This window comes from Herpailurus yagouaroundi, unplaced genomic scaffold (genome assembly GCF_014898765.1).
Source record: "Herpailurus yagouaroundi ecotype Mexico unplaced genomic scaffold, PumYag 29, whole genome shotgun sequence".
Taxonomy (NCBI): Eukaryota; Metazoa; Chordata; class Mammalia; order Carnivora; family Felidae; genus Herpailurus; species Herpailurus yagouaroundi.
This window is the reverse complement of record NW_024412377.1, coordinates 40,934,609-40,941,745: the sequence shown is the minus strand read 5'-3', so window position 1 is coordinate 40,941,745 and position 7,137 is coordinate 40,934,609.

Sequence of the window (7,137 nt, the reverse complement as noted above, 5' to 3'; positions counted from 1 at the left end):
AAAAAAAAAAAAAAAAAAAAAAAAAAAAAAAACAAACGGATATAAAATCTCTTGGTCAAAACCAACATACGGTATATCTATTATTTTATCTTAAAAAAAGAATTTTCTGGGGGAAAATCTCTTCATACTCAAGTTTTAAACTACTAATAATTACCACTGTCAACAATTGGCATCCAGAACTATATTTTTAACTTATTAAATACAAGATTTCGGTTCCAATGGGAAAACAAGGAACATAAGAAGTAGGAAGCCAGAATTTTGCCAAATGCATCAGAACGAAGCCAAGACTCCATAATCATTTAGCAGTGAAGGCTTAGTCTTTGCTGACATTCATTTCCTAGACAGAGAATTGAGTCCTGGGCACAAAACAAGGTCAGCATGGAACATACACAGAAGGATTATCTGAATATGGACAATGCTAGTAGGAGACAAGGGACAGTTCAGATAAGTATATGACAGGGTTTATCGTTTTCTCCAATACATTAGTAAACACAAAGTCTAAGCTTGAACACTTAGCAGTAATACTATTTAGTTGAGATACATACATACATATATATATATATATTCATATATGTGATTTTCAAGGTAACTGCTTAGTAAACAACATGATTGGACTTAACCATTATCAACAGATCCTTTTATAGTTTAAAGTCCTGAGTTAAAGAAATAGCCTATGTGGAGTTACTTATCCACCTGAATCAGAAGTCCTAATTCTGGTGCCCATAATGTATGGTGCCTATCTTTCAGGATGTTTTTTCAACAAAGCATATTTATGTTTGTTTGGACCACAAGTGTGAAAATCACAGGATATTATTGCTGAAAGATACTGTTTCGATCAGACCCTGGCAGGAAACAGAATGTGACTCGGGTGGTTCAAATGAAGAGACTTTCATGAAGGGACTACTCACAGATGTGTGGGGAAGGCAAAGGACTTGAGCGTGCAGGGACGCAACAGCAGGGAGCCCCTGCGACTTCTGGTGGTCCATGAGATCTCAGCTGTGGAGGAAGGTGCCCAACCGGAGCTGTAAGCATGGAAGGACACAGCCCCCACCATAAAGGCAGGCCAGAGCAGGGAAGGAGTAGGGAAGAAAGCCAAAACCTTCTCTCCTCCTCTGATCAACCCAACAGAAACTGGAAGGCAACTCAACCCAACAGAAACTGGGTGAGGTAGACCATGGAGGGCATGAAACACAGAAGAAAGAGGCAGAGACTAGATTTGGGGTGGGTGGAAAGCCACCTAGTACCTTAAAAATCTGTCCTTTGTGCTCAGACGGTCCATAGACAGGGTCCCAGGGGGGCAGAGTAGGTAACAGGTGTGTGACTATATGAAGCAGCTTACACCTGCTAGAGAGAAGTGTTCACTTGTTAAAGGTGAGCAGGCTGGCCTCTCCGTGGACACTTGGATGCCCCAGTGCTTAGAGCAGTTAGTCCTGGTCAGCCCATGATCATGCCAGGAGAGGGGCTGAGGCTTCCCCAACCACCAATGCTTCTAAGGAAATTCTGCAGCTGGCTTGTGGCATCTCGGTCCTCAGCCAGGAAAGACCAGTCTCTCCCCAAGCACAGATGCCTGAGTTGAGGAACTGACATGTCTCGTTACTCGTGTGTGCAGCCTCTGATGACACCAGGTGAGAAGCTGGTGGTCCCAAATCACGCAGCCCGGAGTATAGATCTGTCTGGTGCACTGCTCTGGAATGGGCCACAGGGAACGTGATCTCGTCTCCCCAGTGAACTCTGCTCCGTCAGATCTGGTGCATGTGTACTTCTTTGCCAGTTGCCCTTGTTTACAAGAAACCCAGGCAGGAACCGACAGGGTAGCATGGGTGGCAGCAAGGCTCCCACAGCAGACGTGGAGAGTCCCCTTGTTCCCAGCAGTTCAGCCAAAATCTTTTTTAAACAACTGCATACCCACTCATGAGGCCAAGATGACTGTGCAAAGCTCATCTACATTGCTTTGCAAAGTGAGGTGATCCATGGGGTGGATACTGAATGTCGTGACCCAGTATGTGTGACATTACTCTGGTACCTGACCTGTGGCTGGTGGGCAGACATCATATCGGGACAAAGAATTAAACAGGAAAGCAAAATACATGTGCCCTTTGAAAACAGTTACATAAGCATCCTCAAATAAATAAGTAACGTTTATTTGTGGTGCACTGCGAGTTGCTCAATGCCATCTGCATTTATTTTTGATGGCTTGACCCACTGCTCAGTTATGTCTTTAATCTCTTCATCACAAGGAAGGGTTCGACGTCCATACATTTTGTTAAGAAAAACGTTGCTTCTTCTTATTCTGCTGAAGTCCACTTTCTCAGGGATCCAAGGGCTTAGAGCAACTAAATCTCCTGTTGACTCCTCCTCTCAACTCAATCCCTGAAAATTAGTTGGAACAGATTAGAGCAAGCCCTCTGACAGTCGCCTTTTGGTTTGAGAGGGGCAGGAGCTGGAAGGCTCATCTGTTCTTTGATCCTCTGTGACTTCTCTGATCCTGGGAGTCGGGATGACTCATCTCATGCAAAGTCTGGTTGTTCTGCTCCCCTGGAAACTTCAGACTGTGATAAATAAAGCCCGCTCCTAGCCGCCTTGACCTTCAGCCTTGCAGCTGTATTCTGCAGACCCCAGAGCCCGCCCCCCACCCTCCCCAAACCCCGGACCAATGCTGAGCTCTTCCTACATGTACAAGGCCATGCCTACAAAAATAAACTGCTTTAACACTTTGGGGCTAAACTGACTTTTTACTGTATAAATTAAGCTTCATCCACACCTGTTCCCCCCAGTAAATAAATGGCATCAGACAGGTTAGTGGGTTGCCATACAGCCTGAGCATCTGTCACTTCCTGACCTTCTCTCTCCCCTCTTTTTCCATTATGTACATCCAGTTGGGTGCTCTGAGACCAGGAATCATGGGGTCACGGAGATCCATGGCAGGAGGAGACATCTGGTAGAGCCCTAGCCCAAGGCTACCGTGTTATTAACCCATTTTGAGCGCTCACTGCTTGCCAGGAACTGGGCTCCGTGTGGCAGTTCCACCCTGTGACCCACATTCTTGTGTGTTTCTGCACCTGGGGACATCAAGGCTCACAGATTTAAATGCTGGGCTCAGTTTGTAGTGTTAGTAAGTCGTACAGTCAGGATCGGCACTCAAGTGGCCTGACTCCCAAAATGGATGTCCTTAGCCACTACTGCATATGGTGAAATAAATTTGCTGCTTCCACCCTTTACTTCCTGACATAGGAGTGAGGAGTCACAGGGAGTAGCGGCTTGGTGCTGGAGGGGGCGGCGGAAGCCGTAGGCACAGGGCAGAAAGGAAAGTGATCTGATCGATGTTCCCACTAACGTGCCAGTGATGTCATGCAGGCACTGCTTCCGGCCTGTTCATTTTATAAGAGGGGGAAGTGAGAACACACTCCTTAAAACATGGCTCCTCGAGGCCGCGGGCAGGGTGGGAGGACGCGGGGGCGGGGGGGAGGTCCATCCCCTTCAGTATCACTTGAGGAGCTGGGGTTTGTGAGGCTGTCTCTGAAGTTTGCTTATTTCTTCTCAGAGGCTTTGCCTTTTCTTGACCCCGTTGGATGCGCAGGACCTGAGCCAAGCACTGTGAAGACCACGGCAATAATCATAAAATGATTTCTGCTCACAGGAACTGGGTGGCCCCCTGGATGTAAAGGGCAGGGCTAGAAGTGTGGAGATGCCAAGGTGGGTGAGCGATCGGGGAGGAGATCGGCAAGGGCAGCACACAGCCCCTGGCATCTCAGCCTCGAGGGAAAAAGTATTTTGATGGATGGAGAAAGGAAGTTAAGCGGGTGGATAGAGGGGCCAGCCTAGGCCATATTGGTCATTGACTGCGGACCCATTGGCCTACAACCTGGTCATTTTTGTTTCCGATGAAGAGAACATTTAGTCACTTATTAACCTATAAATACTAATGTCGTATGTCTATTACAGGGCAAGATTTTTTAAAACTAAAAAGTTTAAAAAATGTATTTACTTAAAAAATAAATAATAAAATTCAGAGGTATTAAGTGTTTCCTAACTCTGGTTTCCTTAGTAGGTGAGTAAGCAACTTAACCTGAACCACTTCTTCAGCCAGACTTTTTCTGGATCTAAGCTCAGAGCTCTGGTGTATTTAGGGCCTAAGAAGCTTTCTGGTGCCACGTTTATTGCTTCCACCCACTCCTCCTCCTTTCAGATACTACCGGTCTTTGATTGCCTGTTCATGCTAATTGCCCTGGCAGTGGGACTATATGTGGAGGAAAGCATTACTTCGCATTTCGAAGACTTGGACTCTTCTAATTGAATGTCAAGTGCTCTGATGATGTACCTTCCCCCTAGAAAGAGAAGCATGTCTTTCTTCAGAGCGTTTGTGTAGCTTTCCAACTGCAAGTGCATGGTCTTGAAGACTCACCATGTAAGATTGTTCAACAGGGTGGGTGCCTCACCGTTTTTCTTGTTGCTACTGTTGCTTATGTGGGTTGTGTGTGTGTGTGTGTTAGCCAGTTAGGAAGAGGTTATCATGGCAAGTGTGCCACACACGTTGTCCCTTTTTCAAACAGCTTTACTAACTGGTTTCCTCGAAGGTCCCCTCAAAAGTGCCCATCAGCTAGTCCCTGGGAGGATCAGATACCCTACAATTTCTTGTTTTCAATATAGGCTCTTGTCTGGGTATGGGATGCTTGAAAGGTGATCCTTTATGGCCTTATTTGAAGTTCCATAATTTTAAGTTCATGAAATGAAGGCATTAATACTGAAAAATTAGCATGGGTCAGTGCTCATCAACTTATCCATTATAATATGTGCTGATCCCTCATAAACCAGCTTTGTTGACTAGACCACATATAGGTTAAAATTTTGATTTGCCATCCTGAGAACACTTTGAAAGAGTACAGAAAGCTGAAAGTACGTTGGATTCCTTTCATTCACGGAGACATTGTTTGGTGTTTTATTCAGTGAGTACTTCCTAGGTATATTTACAAAGGAGCCAGGCTCAGCATGTTGTCTAAAGTGGTAATGTGTGCAACAGGCTCACAATCCACCATTAGAAATGTGAGCTGGGTGTATTTGTGCACTTTGGAACTGAAAGTAGGATATTAAACTTGGGTACATGGATCTCATATGTGGGCACACATATATACAAACATGTAGATATGTACATATGTGTACACACATATATGTATATGTACAGCACATGTATTTCACCCTAAAATACCTCTAGTCTGATCAATGTCAGGCAGCTTGTGAGAGTTAGGTGTTCAGTTCCATCACGCAAAGTTGTAGTGGATTAAAGTTTGGTAACAACATTTGCTAAGCAAACTGTTGGCGGTGAGTCAACAAAAGTAAAAGCAGGCCTATTTATTTGGAAACTACTATATCTCACTGAATCTAAGACGTTATCGGTATAAGAAGGCCATTATTTTTTTGTATGTCATTAAGGGAAAAATATTCTTCCCGTAAAACTCTTACATAATGCTTTTATATCTCGAGAATTTGTAATTTGTGCTTTACAAATAGTGTTTGTATTTATTGAAAGCACTCGTGGGGGGTTATTTGGGTATAGATTTCCATCATTTAGAACTTTTGAACGTTCATAGGAAGAAAAATATAAATTCAATAAAGTGGTTAAAATATTTCCAAATGACTCTAAATTCGTGTCTGGTCCTTCTGAATCACACGTCAGTATCACGTCTTTTTCAGAGAGTATAGGCTCTGGGCCATTAAGATCATCAGTAATGCAGCATGACTTAGAAGCCAACCCTGCTACTGTCTGAGGTTCTCTTCCAAGTAACTGGCACACGTCTTCCAAGTTTTGATGTGTACACGTAGGCAATGACTTACATCATAATGGCAGAATTCCAACTTCAGTGATGTTAACATGTGAAAGAAAATGTGTGTCTCGGAATGAGAAAAATATGCTAAAAATTTTGTAAGTGTATTATATAGTTAAAAAATTCTAGGTCAACCCCTCAGAGACAGGCTTTGTCTATCAGAGATCTCCAGACCAAGGATTAAGTACTAATTCTGCTGACATGTGCCTGGGAGAAACCATTGGTCTAGAGGTTTCTGAAATTTTTAAGTTTGTCAGAATCGAGTGTCTTGTTAAAAATGGTGATTCCTGGGGCGCCTGGGTGGCTCAGTCGGTTAAGCGGCTGACTTCGGCTCAGGTCATGATCTCGCGGTCCGTGAGTTTGAGCCCCGCGTCAGGCTCTGTGCTGACAGCTCGGAGCCTGGAGCTTGTTTCAGATTCTGTGTCTCCCTCTCTCTCTGACCCTCCCCCATTCATGCTTTGTCTCTCTCTGTCTCAAAAATAAATAAACATTAAAAAAAATTTTTTTTTAAAAATGTTGATTCCTGGGGCACCTAGGTGGCCCAGTCGGTTGGACATCTGACTTCAGCTCAGGTCATGGTCTCGCAGTTTGTGGGTTTGAGCCCCGCACCAGGCTCTGTGCTAACAAACAGTTCAGAGCCTGGAGCCTGCTTCATATTCTGTATCTCTCTCTCTCTCCCCCTCCCCTGTTCATGCTCTGCCTCTCTCTGTCTCTCAAAAATAAATAAATGTTAAAAAAAAAAATGTTGATTCCTAAGTCCACCCCTGACCCATCCAACTGGAATACCTGGCTGTGCCATTTTGACATCAGGACACTCTGATGCACATGGTCTGGGCAACTGCACTTTGATGCACCCAGCCCCAAGCCCTGTCTGAGGCACCGTCAATGTGCATTAAGCTCTCAGGTTGTAGGCTTGGAGGCTTCATGAATTCTGTGTCAGTCAAAAGAAAGTAAGAGGCTAAGAAGAAGGAGAAGGAAAGGAAAGGAAGAAGAAGAAGAAGAAGAAGAAGAAGAAGAAGAAGAAAGAGAAAAGAAGAAGGAGGAAGAGGAGGGAGAGAGAGGGGGAGAAAGAGGGAGAGGGAGAGGGAGGAGAAGAAGAAGGTCACAACATGGCCCTTCACTGGGAGGATTCCAGGAAGAAAAGAGCCAAGATATTTCAACACCAGATTAGAAAGTGAGTCTGAAACTGCCAATTCATTTAAAAAATTCTAAATAAGGGGCTTGGAAGTTACACTTCTTATTTATCTTCTGGTGCTTACCTTGAACTTTAAAAAAAAAAAAATCACTCAATTATTTATTCAACCCGCATATCATGTAA